The sequence below is a fragment of the Eriocheir sinensis genome, chromosome 26 (assembly GCF_024679095.1).
Source record: "Eriocheir sinensis breed Jianghai 21 chromosome 26, ASM2467909v1, whole genome shotgun sequence".
Classification (NCBI taxonomy): domain Eukaryota; kingdom Metazoa; phylum Arthropoda; class Malacostraca; order Decapoda; family Varunidae; genus Eriocheir; species Eriocheir sinensis.
In genome coordinates, this window is record NC_066534.1 from 15,673,441 (window position 1) to 15,695,430 (window position 21,990).

At 45.8% G+C, this 21,990-nt stretch overlaps 1 long non-coding RNA gene across 1 annotated transcript in view; it reads right to left on the reverse strand.

Moving 5' to 3' along the window:
• LOC127003817 (uncharacterized) overlaps nt 1–21,990 on the reverse strand; it is a 173,998-nt gene that overhangs the window by 77,668 nt on the left and 74,340 nt on the right. Inside the window, exon 2 of the long non-coding RNA XR_007757414.1 lies at nt 17,795–17,908. This is a non-coding gene — a long non-coding RNA (uncharacterized LOC127003817). The remainder of the gene's footprint in view (nt 1–17,794; nt 17,909–21,990) is intronic.

Below are 21,990 nucleotides of genomic sequence, written 5' to 3' on the forward strand. Positions count from 1 at the left end.
AGGAGAGACGGTGAGTTTTTACTTGCAAGGCTGAGCGTGGAGCAAACTACCAGAGCTTTTCTTTTCTTTGGATTATGTCTTTTTTGACTTCTTTATTCCTCCTTCCTCCCGTCCACGCATTATCCGAAGCAGACCTACACACGCAGGGAGAGAAAAGTGAAATACAACTGAGTTACGACAAGCCCTAAAGGCATGATTTCGAGGTTCCTAAACATTCCCGCCCTTTGTGATACGTGACACTTCCTGCTCGTGGCGGCGCGTCGAGGCTGCATGACTGGTTGGCGGCGGCTATTCACGTCAGCGCTGGGCGGGCGGCGATGACGAGGCACAAGGAAGGCACAAGGCGAGTCCATTTGAGCGGCGGCCTTGCACCTGACGGGGACAGACGAGGGTGATGGAGGTGGCGCATTCCTTACCGCTAATGAGGCCGGGGTGGCGTGCGGCGCGGCCCACACCCACGCCCCTCCATCACCTCTGTGCACGCCGCCGCCACCCGCACGCCATGGCCTTCCACTCTTCTTGATTTACTCCTGTATTAACAGAATCTGGGAGCAATTTCTTCCCGATGATTTTTCTCGTGACGGCACCAATGGCACTGCTGGAGTTATGGCGGCAATAAACTCCTTTTTTTCCCATGCTGTTGTCGGGGTCGTTCTCGGTGCCGCGCGGACGAGTGTCACGCAGGGAGCAGCGAGGTGGTTGTCGTGCCGCCCGGGGTCGTTCTTCACGTGCAGGTCTTGAGTCTTTTGGCGGCGGTGACGGGCGGGCGAAGAAGTGGCTTGGGTCACGCGCCTCATTACCGGCCACACGAGGCTCAAGCGTCGCTATCGGCTCCCAGCACGACCCTCGATAAGGACTTGCGCGACCTTGCCTCCTCAGGGCAGCGCCGGCGTCCCTTCCGTCACCGGCCTCTCGTAAAATATTTTATGGGTTCATTTATTTTATTGCCCCACTCTCCTTCCCACGCTCGTCGCTTCCCGCTAAATCTCTTTCTATTATCTTAATTTTCTCACTTTGGCATTTGAAATTATAGACGTGCCGGTGCAGGGAGGTCAGTTTTACCCTCACGCTTTCTAGGAATAACCGCAGAGAATAGTTAGGGGGAGAAAATTCCCGTTTTCTATAAAAAGTTATGGTCGGTAATGACGATACATAATTCCGGTTTTATCTTCCTGCCTCGCCTCACGTTATCGCGCGTTATCTTCAAACGTCCAGGCAATTTCTTGATATCAGGAACGACCCTTTGTCTCACTCCTCAACTCGGGAAAGGGTTATCGACCGCTGTTATTGAGGAACTTTTTTGGGACGTATACCAGTCAGTCAGTCAGTCAGTCAGTCAGTCACACTCTCTCTCTCTCTCTCTCTCTCTCTCTCTCTCTCTCTCTCTCTCTCTCTCTCTCTCTCTCTCTCTCGTCAGGTAACTCACATACATCTTTTTAATAAGCTCTGCGATTTGTTAAGAATCCATATCAAAGGACACGGACGTAATGGGACAAGGCGAACATCCTCTCACTATAAAACAAACCCTTTACTCCGTGTGGCCTGCAGCGCAAAGGGAACCGCCAGCCGCGCACCATGACCCACTGTATTGGTCGGTCGGTCTGTGTGTCTGTGTGTCGTGTATCCCCGCGCCACGCTATGCAGATTCTTTCTCCCCCAAAAGCGCCACCGCCGCCTCGTCACACCCGACAAACATCGCTCACACACAACAGGATTCCGGCAGTGTTTTCAGTCTGTCCCCGCGTCTGTCTGACATCCACCGCCCTCTCGCCCTTTCTCTCTCTGTTTCTCGGTGACTCAAAAATTAAAATACAATCTATATTCATGGAGCTTTCAAAAATGGGAAAACACACCATGCGTTCCTTGCCCCCTTGTCAAAGCTGCCGCGACACAGGCGAGGGCGGTGGAAAAAATGACTGTGGATCGCTCTGTGGAATAATACGTGACGGCGATGTGGGAAATGTAATGTTCTGAATGGATAATTGAATGTTACGGCGATGCAGGAAATGTAACGTTTTGACTAGTTAAATAAACGTTCAGGTGTTGTAGGAAATTGTGTTCTGAATACATAATTAAATGTTATGAGATGTAGAAAATTTAATGTCCTAAAAAAATAAATGTCAAGGTTCTGTAGGAAATGTGACGTTTTAATTAATATAACGTCACGATCATCCAGGGATTATAAAGTTCTAAACAACAGTATTCGAACCAGGTTTATGTGGAAAGTTGGAAAGTTTCGTTTAGTCGGCGCAACATCTGTGGTCATATACCGGAGAGAGACAGAAAAGGAAGGAATTATAGGAGAAAAGAACAGACCCCAGGAGACGGGACACAACCCCCGATTAATACCTGGTACCCATTCACTGCTGGGTGGACAGGGGCGTAGGGTATCGGAAAAGCCGCCCAAGTTTAGGTTTATGTGGAGTGAACGAGCAAGCCACATCCCATGAACATTACCGAACCACACAGTAACATCACGAGAGGTCAGGCAGTGGTGGGGCACGGGAGAGTTGCCCGCAGCCTGGGAAGCATGATGCCCTATTCTTCTTTTCTTTCCTTTTCTTTTCCATAACAATGTCCGGCGGGTCAGAAAGGAGAAATCGAATACAGGAGTAAGGGTAGAGTGGTGACTGGTGGCCTGAGGTAGAGTGGTGACTGGTGGCCTGAGGTAGAGTGGTGACTGGTGGCCTCAGGTAGAGTGGTGACTGGTGGCCTGAGGTAGAATGGTGACTGGTGGCCTGAGGTAGAGTGGTGACTGGTGGCCTCAGGTAGAGTGGTGACTGGTGGCCGAAGGTAGAGTGGTGACTGGTGGCCTGAGGTAGAGTGGTGACTGGTGGCCTGAGGTAGAGTGGTGACTGGTGGCCTGAGGTAGAGTGGTGACTGGTGGCCTGAGGTAGAGTGGTGACTGGTGGCCTGAGGTAGAATGGTGACTGGTGGCCTGAGGTAGAGTGGTGACTGGTGGCCTAAGGTAGAATGGTGACTGGTGGCCTGAGGTAGAGTAGTGACTGGTGGTGTAAGGTAGAGTGATGACTGGTGGCCTGAGGTAGAGTGGTGACTGGTGGCCTGAGGTAGAGTGGTGACTGGTGGCCTAAGGTAGAGTGGTGACTGGTGGCCTAAGGTAGAGTGGTGACTGGTGGCCTGAGGTAGAGTGGTGACTGGTGGCCTGAGGTAGAGTGGTGACTGGTGGCCTAAGGTAGAGTGGTGACTGGTGGCCTAAGGTAGAGTGGTGACTGGTGTCCTAAGGTAGAGTGGTGACTGGTGGCCGAAGGTAGAGTGGTGACTGGTGGCGTAAGGTAGAGTGGTGACTGGTGGCGTAAGGTAGAGTGGTGACTGGTGGCCGAAGGTAGAGTGGTGACTGGTAGCCGAAGGTTTGCATGGATGTCAGTCAAGTTTAAAATGAGTTAATGATGAACGAGTTTTGTTATATTTATTTAGACCAGAGAGAGCAACCGAGACGTCCAGAAAAGGGGAGTGAGGGACAAAGCCATTTTTTTCTATAGTTTGCACTGGGAAAGGCAGGCGACATCCCAGGAGGAACAAAAAACAAGCCACAAGGGAAAAACACCCCTGTAGTTGGTGTATCGAGGGTCGCTTTTCCCCAGCAAATTATATCTTGTTCCCAGTGCATGCAAGCTAGAAAACATGTACTTTGCCTCTGACGCCCCTTCTCCAAACGCCTCAATTGGGAAAGTTGGAAAGTTTCGTTTAGTCGGCGCAACATCTGTGGTCATATGCCGGAGAGGCAGAAGGGGAAGGAATTATAGGAGAAGGAAACATATCCCAGGAGACGGGACACAACCCCCGATTAATACCTGGTACCCATTCACTGCTGGGTGGACAGGGGCGTAGGGTATCGGAAAGCCTCATTTGGGGAATACGGTATCACGGCTCCCCTATATCCACCTCACGACCCCTATATAGTCTAAAAGCATTACCACTACTACCATCACCACCCTTCCCCCAGATCACAACCTCGCAGTCAATGCCCCGTGGAGGCCTGATCGCCTTAGTCATGGTTGGCCTCCCGGTGGTGGTCAGAAGCTCTTAATTTGAACGTGATTGCTGCGGGGATCACTCAGTAACACTCGCGTTGGCAGGGTTCACTGAGGCTCAAACTTCATCACTAGGTTTCCAAGGACGAATGGACGCCTCGGAGCCAAGACTCATCCTTTCAACGAGTTTCTTTGAGGTCAACTTCAACTCGGTTATACGTTCTCGTCCAAGTCGATTATAGCCGCGGAAAGGAAGGAAGGGGAGAGGGCGGGAGGGGGGGAGGGGGGCGCCCTTTCAAGGAAGTGAGCGTGAATTGGTCGGTGGCAACTACGCGCCGCCTGGTTTGTTTACTTTGGTGAAGCCAATCAGGACCAGGGCCTCGGGGGAGCAGCGGGCGGAGGCGCGGCGTGAGGGCGGGAGTCGCACCTTGGACGCCCGGCACGCCAGCCATCGCTCATGTGAAGATTACCTCCAAACGCTCGGGTCTAGAAAGGTGGAAGGCAAGATTTACATCGATAAGCTTCTAGGCTTCAAAATAAGACATTACAGCGAGTTATCACAAAATTACACACTTATATTTGTGGACGACCAGGATGGTTCCGTATTGCACACGAACTCCCTCCGCCGAGCTGATGCAGCACACGTTCTCGTCATGATTTGCACTCTTTTGAATTGTTATGTTTACAAATGTGCTTGAGATTTATTTTTGCTCTGTCTGGAATTCCTGCAGCTCTTGGCGGTGGTGGCGCGAGTTACGACGCCGAGGGTTGTGGGTCACGAATGTGAAATTTTCGTCCTTACCGTCGCGGTGAGACACCCGCGCCTCAACGCCTGTCTTGACGGTTCCCTTCCATCCAATAGTCCTGAAGCATTTTGCAGCCTCGGGGCGGATGGTGCTGTTGAAATATACTTGTCAAGAATTTTAATTACTTCTCTACCAGTTAGCAGGCTTGAGAATATACTGATGCAGTCATGCATGGATTAGAGTTGCATGACGTGGATGAATAAAAATCTCAGCGTTCAGTTGACGTTTAACTTCTCGACTCCTTTCTTCAGCACCTTTGGGAGTGTTTCGATTTATCGCACGTGGGGTGTGCCGACATATGGGCAACGATCCACAAAGACTCATGAGGCTGAAATGCTGTGGTTTCGGTGCCGAGGTCCTCCGTCTGTGGAACGACGGAGGGAAAGAATGAGCAAGAAATGGTATGGCGAGCAAAACATACAATATGAGATACTAAGCGAGACCCTCACTAATTACCAGTGTTCATGACATACGGAAATATAATGAAAACACCTCTTTACACGTTGAAGCAAGAGCTGCCTCCGGCCGGTTCCCTTCCTGTCAGCCGCAGACTCCGCTACAAAACTTGTTAGATTACGTCCTCACCCTCAAGAAAAACTGCTGTGTGGGACCATCTTTCCGGGACCGTATCTCCCTAAAGAAATGTATTCCACAAGTTTGTGACAGTGATGTATTAACTCGGCTGCCTGGCTGGCCGCCCTGCTCCCCGACACACTCCCTAAGCCACCCGCCTCCCCGCGCCCACCCCGCCTTCCCACCTGTCCGCTGTCTTGTTTGGGTCCATCGTGGGCGCCTGGGGTGGGTCCGTCGTGAAACCCCAGAAACGAGTAAAACCAATTGAATATTCGACACACAGATCGACGTGGGAAGCGTTCAGTCTGAGGCTGGCGATCACAGCATTCCCAGTGGACCGCCCAAGTCAGAGTGGCAGCAGAATATGGCTTGTGGCAGCGATGAACCGATGAACCGACATGTTCGGATAAAGTTAAAATGCAGAATAGTTCATCGCATTTTTTTTAATGTCTCCTTCATTGCTAGCAGAGTCTGAAGAGCAATGAGGAAAAGTTGGAAAGTTTCGTTTAGTCGGCGCAACATCTGTGGTCATATGCCGGAGAGAGACAGAAGGGGAAGGAATTATAGGAGAAGGGAACAGACCCCAGGAGACGGGACACAACCCCCGATTAATACCTGGTACCCATTCACTGCTGGGTGGACAGGGGCGTAGGGTATCGGAAAAACCGCCCAAATTTTTCCACTCTGCTCGGGAGAGCAATGAGGAGCATCAGTTATAGGCTTAGAATGATTTCTTAGTCAAACTTTCCATGTATTAATATAAAGTATTGGATGTATATACCCGACAATCGGCAACACACTTTATTTTTGCGTCTGATCTTTGCGATTATTAATTAACACAGAAACAAAAGCCCCATGAACACAGGCGGGTTAACAAAGGCTCCCATATTGTAGAGTTGAGCGGATCAATGCAACAAATGTATCGCTTTGTACCCTTCGCCATAACTCATAAAAAGAGAAAACTGATTGCATGTTCGCTTGTGTTCATTTCCAGCAAAACGATTCTTAAAAGTAATAACGCAATAGTTCGCATGGGGAAGGTAAAATGAAAAAAAGATTAGTCCCATTAACCAGAGCCATTTTCATTAACCTAAATTGACTTTTCAGAGGCGTTTCATAAGTGTTTTTCATAATAAGTGTTTACGCGTTTGTCTTTTCTGAAACGAATTCGTATGTTTACTTGCATGTGCCGGAACTCTACATCACACACATCCTTGATTTCTTCTTTGTGCGAGGTTTTGCTACTCAGACGAAATTAAAAGTAACTCACAGGAACCAGAAAGCAATGCTATTTCCACATGTATCCGTAGGGGTCGTATCACAAGACATATCGCCACCCAAGAACACATATTTGACAAGGCTTTCGTAGGAGTTGTGGGCATTTCCAGGGGTAGTTTTATGACCCTGGTGGTAGTCTGACCCTTCCTCTGTACCGTGAGCCTAAAGAAACACATATTTGACAGGGCTTTCGTAGGAGTTGTGGGCATTTCCAGGGGTAGTTTTATGACCCTGGTGGTAGTCTGACCCTTCCTCTGTACCGTGAGCCTAAAGAAACACATATTTGACAAGGCTTTCGTAGGAGTTGTGGGCATTTCCAGGGGTAGTTTTATGACCCTGGTGGTAGTCTGACCCTTCCTCTGTACCATGAACCTAAAGAAACACTCATTAGAACCCGATTGATCCCCTCTTTGACCTTTAGAAATAGCTGATGTGATATGGCTAAGTGTCTTGTAATACCAGCCTAAGTTAGTTTTATAATCACACTCTCTTCTGCCTGGGGGTTGGGATGGCATGCTCCTCCCTTCTCCTTTGTTCTTTACTTGCAACAATAAACTGTCAATCAATCAATCAAGTATATAATGTAAAGGTAAGGTGAAGCTGGGGGTAAACGTTTAAGCTGTGCGATGCCTGGGTGCTCATCTCCGCATTTGTGATAATAGGACAACAGCGGAGACGGACTCACGCTAACGACTGCAGGTTGAGTGAAGACGAAGACGAAGTTAATTGAGCCAGGTGGGTTTAGCTAATTGGCTCACTAATACGCTTTGTTAGGGCACGACTCCCCGCAGCGAGGCCACAACGCTCGAGGCATGAAAGGGAAAGGTTAAGGGGGAAAGGCAGACATCGAACTGAAGGAACGCGCCTGGTGTCCTTGACCTGGTGGAGCTGAATACTTTAAGGGGAGCGTTTAGCAGACCTCAAGCCATGAAGCCGCTGGAGGTACAAAGTAGTGAAATAAAGGTTATTCTGTAGGGCAATTTTTTTTTTTTTTTTTTATGTCGTACCCTATTGCGCCGGTAGGATTCTTCCCGGTGAATCCTGATGGTCGGCCCAAGGCTTCTTCCCGGTGGGGCCTGATGGTCGGCCCGGCCCGTTCTGGCGCAGGTGAGTGTTTATAGTGGCGCCATCTTGCATTGGCTCATGTTGCCCTCCCGGAGCTCATCTTTAATCCTAGAATCCAGAGTCTGGGTTGATAGGTGGTCTTCTGGACAGCGTGTGGGTAGTTTTAAGCCACTCGGTGGCGGCTGAAAAATCCCAGCTTGATGGCACCGGGCGGGGATTGAGCTCGCGTCGTCCTGAACGCGGCGCCGTCACGCTATCCATTCAGCCACCGCCTCCCCTAAATAATTCCTTGCCAACGTGCATCTCAGAAGAGAAGGATTGTAGAACCAGACTAGCTTGCAACACACACACACACACACACTCACACTCACACACACACACACACACACACACACACACACAGAAGGGAAGGAAGGAGAGTCAATTGCTCGTCGGCTCTGATGCACGAGGGAGCTCAGTCGGCGAGGCGCACAGAGCGGGAGTAATCAAAGGGATTGCTGCTCCGCCACTTACTGAAGGCTTAATGGAGGAACGCGGCGGTGATGGGCGAGTCTCCAGGTGTGGGAGGGGCAGGCAATGGAGACCTTCTATGACTCCATCCGGCTAATGTCGAGCCTAACCAGGTAATGGGCCGGCCGCCTCCACACGCCGCCGGAATCCAAAATAACGCAGCGGCCTAGCAAAGTTGGCTCCTGTAGCTTCGGTTCACGTGGCTCATCGGTGAGACAATTTAGGAGGAGGAGAAAAATGGGAAATGGCACAGTGCGTTAACTTAAATGGTGGAGATCCTCTGAGATTGATTGGTCTGGAGTTTGTGTGGGGGGGGGGAGAGTGGGGGGCGTTGTGTGTGTGTGTGTGTGTGTGTGTGTGTGTGTGTGTGTGTGTGTGTGTGTATACGAGTGTTTTTTTTGTGTGTGTGACTGTTTGTGTGTGAACGAGTGTGGGTGTTTTTGTGTGTGTGTGTGTACGAGTGAGTTTTTTTTGTGTGTGTGTGTTTGTGTGTTTGTGTGTGGGGGGCTGTTAAATCTGATCAGCGTCACAGAATTGAGTGAAAAAAGTTTATCTAACGACGTTTGACAAAGTTACGGAAATATAACAAGGAAGGAGAGCCTTATTACACCCTGAGGAACAAGAAGACAGATAGATAGACGCCTAGATAGATAAAATAATAGAGAGGTTATACGAGCAACATCAAATATATACAAACACGATACTCTCTCAGGAACTATAACCTTTCTCAAATACGATGATCCCCACCCAGCCAGCGCTCGACACATATATATCGACCTTGAAACATACATATATCCCAGTGGTCATCCCTCACCACGCTCATGGAAAACAACACTGGTAACAAAGCTAAACACTCCCACGTGATAGTAAGGATAGCACTTCCCTTCGCGCGGAGAAACACAGTCTTATTCTTCTGGGCCGGCCGAGTCTTTGTCCCAGTGCGTCCGGGTCACACAAAGACGCGGCAGCAGAGCGTGAGGCAAAGACTTCAAAGACGGCCTCGGACTCACTCGCAGATGAATGTTGTACCGTTTGCTGAGAGAGAGAGAGGGAGGGAGAGGAGAGGAGAGGAGAGAGAGAGAGAGAGAGAGAGAGAGAGAGAGAGAGAGAGAGAGAGAGAGAGAGAGAGAGAGACTGGTGGAGGTAGTGGCGCGTTTCATTGTGTTTATTTGTTTATTCATTTATTAACTCTATCATATATTTATTACCTTGCTTTGATGTATCTATTTATCGTTTAAACTATTATGAATTCTTAACTTTTTTTTTTTCTTCTTTCTTATATTTCCAGATTTATTTGAAGATTTCTGAGTGAGTGAGTGAGTGTGTGTGTGTGTGTGTGTGTGTGTGTGTGTGTGTGTGTGTGTGTGTGTGTGTGTGTGTGTGTGTGTGTGTGTGTGTGTGTGTGTGTGTGTGTGTGTGTGTGTGTGTGTGTGTGTGTGTGTGTGTGTGTGTGTGTGTGTTTACAGTTAAATAAAAAAACAATAGGACATAAATGAAGAGAAAAAAAGAAAAAAAAATAGAAATGGGAGACGAATAAAGCACATCACTGGTAAGCGAATGTCCGTGGTATAAAAAAAAAAGCTTAATGTGCCGATCATAAAAGAGATGATGGAGGCGATGAAGGCTTGATGGTGGTGGTAATGATGATGACGATTGTGGTTCCAGTGGTGACATGGTAGTGGTGGTGATAGTGGTGGTAGTGGTGATGGTGGTAGGGATGGTGGGGATAGTTGTGGTGGTTGGGAGAGGTAGTTGTGGTGGTAGTGGTGGTGGTGGGGTAGTATTGAAGTGGTGGTGGTGGTGTGGGGGGGGGGGTAGTTTTGAGTGGTGGTGGAGATGGTGCAGGTGACAGTGGTGTTGGTGGTAGTGGTGATGGTGGTGGTGGTGGTAGTTGTAATGGTGAATGGTGGTGGAGGTAATAATGATACTGGTAGTGGTTTGTGGTGGTGATGATGTTGGTAGTCGTGGTGGTAATGGTGGTGGTGATGGCAGTGGTAGTGGTGGTGGCGGCGGTGGCACGGACGCATCCAATTAGCGGGGTTGCAGGCTGGCGGTGGTTTGGAGGCATTAAAATGGTCTTGCGGGGCTGATGGCCGCTCTCAGCCCCTCCAGGCCACTTACAGCCAGCCTCAACGGGTCTTGTCCTCGTCAGTGTTCCGACCCAGGCAATGACAATGATCACAGAAATAGAAGCAACGATAATAATAATAATAATAATAATAATAATAATAATAATAATAATAATAATAATAATAATAATAATAATAATAATAATAATAATAATAATAATAATAATAATAATAATAATAATAATAATAATAATAATAATAATAATAATAATAATAATAATAATGAAAATAATAAAAAGAGAGATTACAAACAAAATGACAAACAAGAATATGAAGAAGAATAAGAACAAGAAAAGGAAAATTAACAACAAGAAACGGAATCAAGAAAAAAAAGAAAATAATGATGACGATGAACAAAAACAACAACAACAACACACCACCACCACCACCAACACCAACAACAACAACAACAAACAAAAGCAAAACAAACAAAACAAAAACAAAACAAAAAAACGACAACAAAACCACTTTCCTTTAACTATTCTCACCGTTTTTTCCTTCTCTCCCATATAATCCTGCAATATGCGCACTTTTCCGCCATAAGGACAACATACAAGTGCATCCATATTTGTCGGAGTACATGATTTTTTCCCCCTTTTTAGCACTCATTTCCATACATATTAAAGAGCAAGACGTGTAGCGCAGCAGCTGTCGCCCCTCGCCCCTCCTTGAATACCCGGCCCCGTACACAGCCGCCGCCTCCGCCACGCCTCCACGCCGCCCCCGGTACTGTTTCAAAGACCCACAAAGGCAGTGACGCCCTTTGAGCCACCCCGAAACCCCAGAAGCCCGACACTGCTGGAATCTTTCACCCGTGCTCGACTCGTCCAGGGCCCAGACAACCTATATTTAAGTTTATTTAGTTTAGTTTTGTGTTGGTAAAGCGATGTACTTCAGCATAATTGATCATAAAGAGGTCCACGGAATATTAAAAAGAGAACTGACTGAGTGATTCTAGCTAATTTCGTAGTAGGTAAACGCTTAATTCTCTCCACTGAGTTATTCTATTCTATTTTCTCTATTCAGGTATGTGTAAAAATATCCAAATTACCCCAAACAGGTTCACGGAATACTAAATAAAATGACTGAGCGATTCTAGCTAATTTCGTAGTAGGTAAACGCTTAATTCTCTCCACTGAGTTATTCTATTCTATTTTCTCTATTCAGGTATGTGTAGAAATATCCAAATTACCCCAAACAGGTTCACGGAATACTAAAAAAAAAAAATGGCTGAACGATTCTAGCTAATTTCATAGTAGGTAAACACTTGATTCTCTTCACTAACTTATCATACTGTATTTATTTATATTTAGTTTTGTGAAGGCATATCCAGATTACTCTAAAAAGGTCCACGAAATATTAAATCAGAGCTGAATACACGATTTTAGCAAACTCCATAACAATTAAACGTTGACTCTCTCCAGTATGTAATAATGATGTGGTTGTTTTAGGTTTAATTATGTTTACGTGTATCCAAACTATCATGAAAGGGTCCACAGAATATTAAATCAGACTACGCGATCTAGCAAACTCCATAACAATCAAACGTTGACTCTCTCCAGTATGTAATAATAATGTTGTTGTTTTTAGGTTTAGTTATGTTTACGGGTATCAAAATTATCATAAGAAGGTCCACGGAATATTAAATCAGAGCTGAATACACCATTTTAGCAAACTCCATAACAATTAAACGTTGACTCTCTCCAGTATGTAATAATAATGTTGTTTTTAGGTTTAGTTATGTTTACGTGTATCCAAATTATCATAAAAAGGTCCACGAAATATTAAATCAGAGCTGAATACACGATTTTAGCAAACTCCATAACAATTAAACGTTGACTCTCTCCAGTATGTAATAATAATGTTGTTGGTTTTAGGTTTAGTCATGTTTACGTATATCCAAATTAACACAGACAGGTCCATGGCAAACTAACTGCACGATTTTAGCAAACTCCACAACAGTTCAACGCAGGCTCTCCGCTGAGTAATTATAGTGTATTGAAAGCGAATGGCGCAAACATTTATTACGGCGACATCCGTGCGACGATTATAGAAAATTAAACCTCGTAATGCTGCAAGCGAATCAAGTTGTTCAAAGCTTCGAATGCCACAAAGCAAGCCCCCGGGTGTGAGGGCGACACTGCACGCTGACCCGCTTCTGAAAAGTAGTCGCGAATATTTAACGAATCAGAAGAATGTATTAGTTAACAAACATTGCACTTCGATAATCAATGCAAATTTTCCGTTCCCATAAGGTTTTTGTGTATCTGTTTCTGTTAAGGTGTCTGGTTCTCTTTACAATGTTTTATTTTATAGTTTTTTTTTATCAATCAGAGCCTTTGTGTAAAACTGCGTAGTGGATCTCCCTCAATACATTAAACTTTTATTAGGTTAGTGACTTGTGGAGTGAGTACGGTGACCTTGTGTTTGTGTATGATGAGGAAATGTAAGTTGAGTTCATTGTTAGTGTTGCTGTTATTAGTCCCGTTGTACATGTAGTGGTAATAGTAGTAGTTGTTTTTATTGTAGTTAGTAGAAGTAGTGATGAAAGTGGTCGTTGTGGCAGTGGTATTGGTGTGGTAGTTGACATAGCGCCCCCTTTTTCCATGTTACAAAGTTGTGACCGTAACTTCTTCCTTCCCACGCATTCACACTCCAGCGCCGACACTAATTTCCACTAAGACTCTTCACCGCCGTAAATCGAGGCGTTTCATTATAGTGAGTGTTAACGTGCATACCCCTTGCCCCGTGGCGCGACTCACTGCCCCTTACCTCTTTGCTTCCAGGACCACACGCCTGTTACCATCCAACAATTTCCCGACCCCATCAAGAAACAGCACCTTTACCTGTTAATGTAGTAATGGTGTATCCTAACTTTGATATAAACTATGATAAAAACTGATATAAACACACGTTAGGGTCTAACATAAAGGTTGGAGAACAATACAGTCTTAGGCATGACAAACTTACGTAGTCTCTAAGCATTTTGAAATACTATTAACCTACCGGTCATAAAAACAGTTAACAGTTTTGCCATTTAACTGATATTTCTTCAGTATTTGGGCATCAAGAGAATGTCGAAAACTACCTTCATTTAGGAATTATACACATCCATGCTTCAAATATTTCTCATCACTATCACCCATACAGCTCAAGTCCTTTAAAACACACACAAGAAAACAAATTATCGACAAGAACATTCAAATCCCCTTAATATTTCTACCCAAAACAATATTATTTTTTTTTCTGTTTTTATCGGCAAGCTATTTCAAACATTTACTTCTTTCTGTCTGAATCAAAAAGCAAGTTCAAACATTCGGTTAAGCCTGAAGTATTTTACACATCAGCCGACAACTTCAAGACGGAGAAACATCTTACCGAGGGAGCAGCTTCCCCCGCCACCATTTATTCATTTCACATTCCTTTCGGTCTGGGGGCTCGCTAGGTCTTAAGATGGTCCAGATTCCATTCCTGAGGCTTAATTAATTTTATTTTTCCTTCTTGCCTTCAGGGACGAGCGGACGCCTGAACCTGCACAGCCGAACAAGCGGCGTCGACACCAGAGCGGCGGCAACAAATCTACGCACTCTCCTCGCCATATTTCATTACTGACGCAAACGTTCCGTGCTTCAGGATAGTTTCAATGACCGATAAAACTCTCAACTGTGATGTGTCTTTCATTAAAATATTCGCGTGTAAGTAGAGCGCCGCGGCAATGAGTGTCGTGGCCGTGATGGGCTGCAAAAGTTTTATTGGCGTACTTTAGGGATTAGATTTAATAACGTGACACGACACCAACCAATCGGCGGACCCTCACGGAAGGTCTGTCATGGTGGCGGGCTGGCGGGCATAAAGGTGTAGTCATGCGTTTAGGAAGCAGCAAAATACGGTATGCAAATTCCTTCTGCTTTCTCCCCTCAACTATTTACTTATTGTTCCTCTTCAGCATGTAGGTAACGTACAAATATTTCTTTTTAAACTGATAAGTTCTCTGAAGAAACATAGACGTAAGTATCTTGATCACATTATTTTTTGTCTGCTTCCACTTGAAAATACAAAAAAAAACTTGGAGTACCTTTTTCATAATGGCAAGAAAACGTTACTTTAAAAATCATGATCACGACGACCATAATAATATCTGGCAACAACACTAAGCCTTTATTATTTACTTTATTTATTATTATTTATTTATTATTTATTTATTATTATCATTACTTATTTATTTCTTTGTTATTTACGACTTCATATGAATGTCTTTTATTTTTTTTGCATTTCTGAGGCGCGGATCAAAGTCAAGTAACTGTGAATATGAACGGAGCATATGGTGGTGGGGATCTCCGTCGGGCAGCTGAACGGTGTGATTTGACGTGTGGAATGGACAGAAAAGGAGTGGAGGGGAGCGTGTGACGAGGGTGGTAGTGGTGGTGGTTATGGTGGTGGAAGACTATAGTGAAGATGTGGCCGTGATGGGAAGGACGCATGTGTCAGACAGGTGAATCGACGTGTGGAATGGATGGACTATTGACACCTCGGCTTGGCGGAGATGAACGGGAATAAGGAGGAGGTAGGGATGATGGTGGTGTTGATAGCAGTGGTTGGAGTGGTGGTGACGGTGGTGGTGGTTAGTGTGGTGGGTGGTGGGTGGTAGAAATGGTGTTGGTGGTGGTGGTAACGGTGATGGTGGGTTGTGTGGGTGGTGGGGGGTAGTGTATTGTGTAAGTGGTGGTGATAGGAGGAGGTGGAGTGGTGGTAACATTGGTGATGGGTAGTGTTGGTGGTGGTAGAGGAAGGCTGTGGCGAAGGCGTGAGGGTGGTGAGGAGGGAAGAGAGGATGTGGGGGCAACACTTACCGCTAGACAACACAGGATGGGAGGAGGAAAGAGGCCGCAGAAGGAAGGAGGACTTATGGTAAGGACACGGAGTCGAAGATTTACCAATGTCCAGCACGAAGGAGTCAACCGGTCCCTCGCCTACGTTGGGAGTCTCGAGCGAAAAATAAAACAGAAAAAAACACCCAAAAAAGAAAACGTATACGAATGCTCTCTGAGGCTAGTTTCGGCATGACGTGTTTTTCCTTGCCCTGAACTACGACTGATACAAACTAAATAAAATAAAAAACACCATGGTAAGATCTGAAAAAATATAGAACCTCCCCTATATAGATATACACGAATGCTCTCAGAAGCTAGTTTGCACTTGACGATGTGTGTTTTTTTCCCGGCCAAGAACCACGAATGAAACACAGTCCCCCCCCCCTCCAAAAAAAAAAAAAAAAAAAATCACCATTCTACGACCTGAAAAAATATAGAAAAAAATCAAGACATGCTTTTAGGAGGTAATTTCCATATACCATAGTTTCTTTTGCAAAACGAACAAACTAGTGCTCTCAGAGGCTAGTTTGCATTTGACGTGTTTTTTTTCGGCCTAGAACCACGAGTGACAAAAAAAAAATATCACCATTCTACGACCTGAAAAAATATAGAAAAAAATCAAGACATGCTTTTAGGAGGTAATTTCCATATACCATAGTTTCCTTTGCAAAACGAGCAAACGAGTAAAAAACACGTAAATAGTGTCACAAAAAAAAAACAGTGCGCCCACACACTCGAATATTTTCAGAGACTTGTTTTCACCTGACTTGTTTTTCCCCCCGACCAGCCAGAACTACAAATGAAATACAGAGCATGAAAAAAACACCATGACAGACTGAAGAAAATATATATAAACCAAGAAGACAAACAAGACATGGATATATAAACACATTTCCAGGACACGTTTCCCTTTGCAAAAAAAATATATATATGACCACGGAAAAAAGAAGCCACACACAAAAAAAAAATTACTCCCCCAAATTATACGAATATTATCAGAGACTAGTTTTCCCTTGAGGTGTGTTATACTTTCTCGCTCGGAGCTACGAATGAAACATGAAAATGAAAAATCACGTCAAGACCTCAAAAAAACAAAACAAAAACATAGGAACAAAAAAAAAAAAAACGTGACATGTCGTTAGTTAGAAGCTAATTTTCATCTGCCATGTTTTTCTCTTCCCCCCAAAAAAACTAATGAAAACCAAGAATGTAAAAAAAAAAAATGTCACACGCAAAAAATTCCCGCGCCATCTACTTCCCACGCGCGTTTCTTCAACACCATTACGTCAAAGTGAAGTAGTTAGCAGCCAGCACAACACGGTGACGATGTTACGGACGCCCAACGTGGTTATCTCGGCAGAGGGGGAGGGAAGGGTTAGGGGAGGGGAGGGAAAGGGAGGGGAAGGGAGAGGAAGGAAGGGGAAAGGAGGAGAGGGGAAGGGAGAAAAGAGGAGGTGTTGGGCGAGTGGAAGGATGGATGGGTGGGAGGTAAAGGTGGAGGTAGATGGGGGAGGATGAGGGAGGGACTGGGTGAGTGGATGGTTAAGTGGGAGGTAGAGGTGGAGGAGAGAAATGGGGATGGTAGTGGAGGCGCTGGAGGAGTGGACAGATGGATGGGAGATGAAGGAGGCTGGGAAGGGAGGGGAGGGGATAGATGACAGGTAGGTGGGAGGTACAGGTGGTGGAGAGGGAAAGAGAAAGGAGGTGCAAGACTAGTGGATGGGTGGGAGGTGAAGGGGAAGCCAGGGAAGAGGGTTGAGGACGGGAAAAAGGTGATGGGTGTGTCAGCAGAGGAAATAGGAACGGGAAAAGGTAAGAGGTAGAGTTAAAAGAGTGAGTAGGGTTGGAAAAACACACGAGAATGTAATGAGAGTAGTTAGTTTAGTGGACTGGGAGGGTGGACTGAAGGACTGACTGACTGGGTAGTGTGTGTGTGTCGTAGAGTGAGAGACACGAGGTAAGAGTCCGCTAACATTATTATTCCCTTTTTCTCTCCCGGCGCGGCACGTCACACCAACAACAACATCTGTCTCCTCTCAGCGCCTGTGCGACACTTTTTGCAGACGCTTTCAATGCCAAAGATTCCCGTCAACTTTTCTCTTTCTTCCTCCTCTTTGACGCCTTCGGTCCCTCGTCGCTTACTTTTGTTTCGGGCTCACCCACTTTCCACCACCACTACCACCACCTCGTCCTCCTCCTCCTCCTCCTCCTACATCTTAGAACAACATATTTCTCCATTTCCTCATGTGTTTCTTTCCATTTTAATATTTTCGATTCAGTTTTATTCTTTATCTTTCGATTTTTTTATTTTTTATTTCTCTTTCTATCTTCGTCCTCGTCCTCCTCCTCCTCTTCCGTCTCATTTCATAAACACTTCGTCATATTCCTAACGTTCATTTCCCCTTCCAAATATGTTTTCCCTATTTTCTTCTCTCCGTACTTTTTATCATTTATCATCTTCCACAATTCAGTACCTCCCCTCTCTCTCTCTTTATCCCTATCTATCTATCTATCTATCTATCTATATCTACCTACAGAGGGTTTACATGACACGCGAAAGAGTAACTCACCAGCCTTCCTTTACCCCGGCGAAGTGAGGGTCGAGAAACAGAGAGGAGCAGACGTGACCCGCGTCGGTCCTCTTCATTTCAACCTTGTTCATCCTGCTTGGCTTGTCGGCGCCCCTGAAAGAGAAACAACGAAAATGTGATGAAAAGTGTCGTGCAGATAACAGAATTGTGAAATGTTTTGATGTCGGGATGGAGACTAAACATTTGGTGTTTTCGTTTTCCCTTCTGACGTAAGAATTGCTAAAAAGGAAGAGCATTGAGAGCCCAGAAAAAGATGTACTGAAATTTTAGGATGAGAGAGGAGGCAACTGTTTTAACGGCGGAGAGTTTGAAGGGCTGTCGTTGTGTTAGGTAGTGGAAGTGGTAGTGTACTTAAAGAAGGCTTTCCATTCATATGTCAGTCATAGAATAGAGTTCCCGTCATTGTTATGTTTGTTCTATTGAAGATATTCGTTCATCCAGCATTCCCTTCCCGTCAACTTAGCTCAGGCTTTTCATTTTAGCGTTCGTCAGTAACCAAGAAAGAAATGGAAGTTCTCAATTTTTCCGTCAGTCATCTAATAAGGTTTTGATTCTTTTTTATAGGAGCAGCGAGTAGCGGGCTTTTTTTATTATTGTTTCCTTTTTTTGTGCCCTTGAGTTGTCTCCTTTGTTGTAAAAAAAAAAAGTAAGGTCAATAATATTAGTTCATGCAGCGATCCATTCCGGTCAACAAGGATCAGGTTTTTCATTTGGGTTCATCAGTAACCAAAGAAAAAATGAAAGCTCTCAATTTTTCCGTCAGTCATGGGGTTAAGTTCACGCCTTTGCTATGCTTGTTCAGTTACAGATATCCGTTCGTGCAGCGTTCCTTTACCGTCAACTTAGATCAGGTTTTACATCTTAGCGTCCGTCACTCGTCAGTAACCAAAGAGGAAATGAAAGTTCTCTATTATTCCGTCAGTCATGGGGTTAAGTTTCCGTCTTTGTTATGCTTGTTCAGTTACAGATACGCGTTCGTTCAGCTTTCCTTCCAGGTTTTCATCTTAGCGTCCATCAGGTCTTTTCTCCTTCTCTGCACATGTTCATCAGGTTCACTCAAGTTTTAAAGCTCTCCATTCACTTTTTCAACCACTAAAACTGTTTAAAATGTTAACATAAACAATAGGAAATAAATATAATACATTCTCCTGCACTGCGTAGCAACATCCTTTAGAAAAAAAAAACCCTGATAACTAAGAGTGCTGGAACGTTAAAGAGCAATATACCAATGACCCCTGCCTACAGTCCCTAAGGTTCAATTTTCACTATAAACGGTTTTCGTATTTCCGTCCTCGCACCAAACGGCCGTCACTCGCCCGTCACTCAGGGCAAAAATATTTCCCTCCTCGCGTCTGAGTCCCGCCGCCGGCCAGTGAGGACGACTCGAGGAATCCCCGGAGTAATTTTCATGAAATCCCGGGAATCCTCAGCGTCTGGCGGGCGTGCCGAGGAGTGCAGTTAATTATCAGAGTTGACACCACCCGCCCGGCCCTTACTCGGCCCCGCCCCGCCCCGCCCCGCCCTACTCCGCCCGTCTCACCCCGCTCAGACCCTCCCTGCTCCGCCTCTCCCTCCCCTTCATATCTCACCCCACCCCTCTCTTCCTGCCTCTCCCCATCTCTCCCTTAATACCCCATCTCGCTCTTCCCTTCCTGCCCCATCCCGCCCCTCCTTTCCTGCCCCATCCTGCCTCTCCCATCCCTTTCCCTTCCTGCCCCTCCCCGCCCCGTCCCCCAAGCCATGCTCCCCGCCGAAGCCCCGCCATATATCATACCTCCTTCACTGGATATTTTCAGCGAAAGTTACGTTTCGTCACTCCAAGAAAATTCCTCCCTAAAAAGTTATACGTTGGCTTCAGTAAAAAAAAAAAAAAAAAAAAAAAAAAATAACAGCAGGGGCTTTAACTTTTCCATTCCCAAACTCTATTACTAATAAATCGAATCTTCCTCTCAAAGTTTGCTCTCTGTAAAAAATATTTTGATTTATTTATCTACAGCGTGTGTTGACCCGAGGCACGCGTGGCTGTGGGTCTGGAATGGACGAGTTTCACTTTAGTTTCATTCCTGCCTTTCCTGAGCAATGGTATACACACACACACACACACACACACACACACACACACACACACACACACACACACACACACACACACACACACACACACACACACACACGCACACACACACACACACACACACACACACACACACACACACACACACACACACACACACACACACACACACACACAAACACAAACACAAAGATTCACACAAACCACACACAAACACACAAACACAAACACAAATAAACACACAGGCACCCCCCCCCACACACACACAGGCACAAACACAAACAAACACAAACACACAAACATTCACACAAACACAAACACACACAAACACAAACACACACAAACAAACACAAACACACATACATTCACACAAACACAAACACACGCAAACAAACACAAACACACAAACATTCACACAAACACACACAAACATTCACACAAACACAAACACATACAAACACAAACACAAACACAAATACAAAGACACATAAACACAAACAAACACAAACACAAACACACACGCACCCTCCCCCCCTACCCCCACGTCTCAGGCTGCCTCTCTCTTTCTGCCTCGGGTGAAAAATGTAGTACGACGTCCCCGTCCTGAGGGTGGGCAGCGAGCATCGTCTTGGGACCCGCCGCCCGGGGCCACGAGACTCGCCCTTTGATCTCCGGGCGGTGGGCGGCCGGCGGCACCGTGACCCAGCCTACATTAGGCATACATTAGGCCCGGAGTCTCCTAATGCACCGACAAGGGAGGGGGGCCGGCGAGGGGCGCGTCTTGATGGGCTGAATGGGAACACTATTCATCAAAATTACTGCTCCAGAGAAACGCAGAGTGAGTTCCGCCACAGCCACGGTGGAGACGGCTTAACCTGCGACTCGATATCACTCCTGCGTCAGTCCTATACAACGCTGTCCTCTTCACTGCTATTTCGATGTCCGTAAAAATATTTCTTTCAAGACAAAATAAATTCTTCACAGCGGGTGGTAACAGAACATGGAGTCAATTTGGGGGATAGAGGAAGAGATGGGAGGCAGTGAGAAAGATGCAGGAGAAGGAGGACAAGAAAGAGGAGAAGGAGGAGGACGAGGAGTAGGAGAAAGGAGGAGAATCTCGTGCAGGAGTCAACGGCGAGGTAAAAGATGTGAGAGTGGCAGAAGGAAGGCGAACATAAAAGGACCAAAGCGCAAGAGGCAAGAGGAAACACATAAATGGAAAACGAGAGATGGATTGAGAGAGGAGAGGAGAGGAGAGGAGGAAGCGGCAGATAAAAGACTAAAAGGAACAGGAAAAGGAAAGAAGGAATGGAGGATAGCCTAGAGAGAGAGAAAGAGAGTGAGAGAACGAGGAGATAGAGAGCAGTGCAGAGGGACAGACAGACAGGCAGACAGAGAGACACCACGCAGCGAATTCCCTGCACACTGGATCATCTAGTCAAGCTCCACCTTCGCCAGCGGCTTCCGTGACTAACACCCAATTTTCCTGTGACAGCTCAGAGCCAAGAGACCTTCCTGGACCTTGCTGGTGGGGGGAGGGTCCGCTGGGTCAATAGGGGGGGAGAGGAATAGGAGTGCTAAGCCTTCATCGGGGTGGAGTGGGAGGTTGACAGGCAAGTGAGAATGTCGGGGAGTGTGACGATGAAGCAGGAAGTGGAGAGAGGCATGAGTGGGTTGCATGGGAAACCGAGAAGTGTATAACTGGCTTGTGTCTTGTGGTTGTAAGTGGTAGAAAATTTAGAGATCAAAAGGTGAATATAGTGACTTCTCTTAGGAATTGAAAGGCGGTGAGACGATGAGGAAGAATGGATTATACGGAAAACTGAAAGATGTGGACTGTAGCAAGAACTTAAAGAGATGCATAGGAGTGGTAAGATATTGAGAGAAAAAAGATGAATGTAGTGATTTAATTTATGAATTGTAAAGAGATGAGACGATAAGATAAGAAGTCATGTAAGGTATTAAGGGATTATAAGGAAAACTCTTTGGCGTGTAAATGGGTTGTGGGAAAAATGAAGAGATGTTTAAAAGCGGTACGATATTAAGAGAGAAAAGAATAAATGTAGTGACCTCTTGTAGGAATTGAAAAGTGGAAAGACGA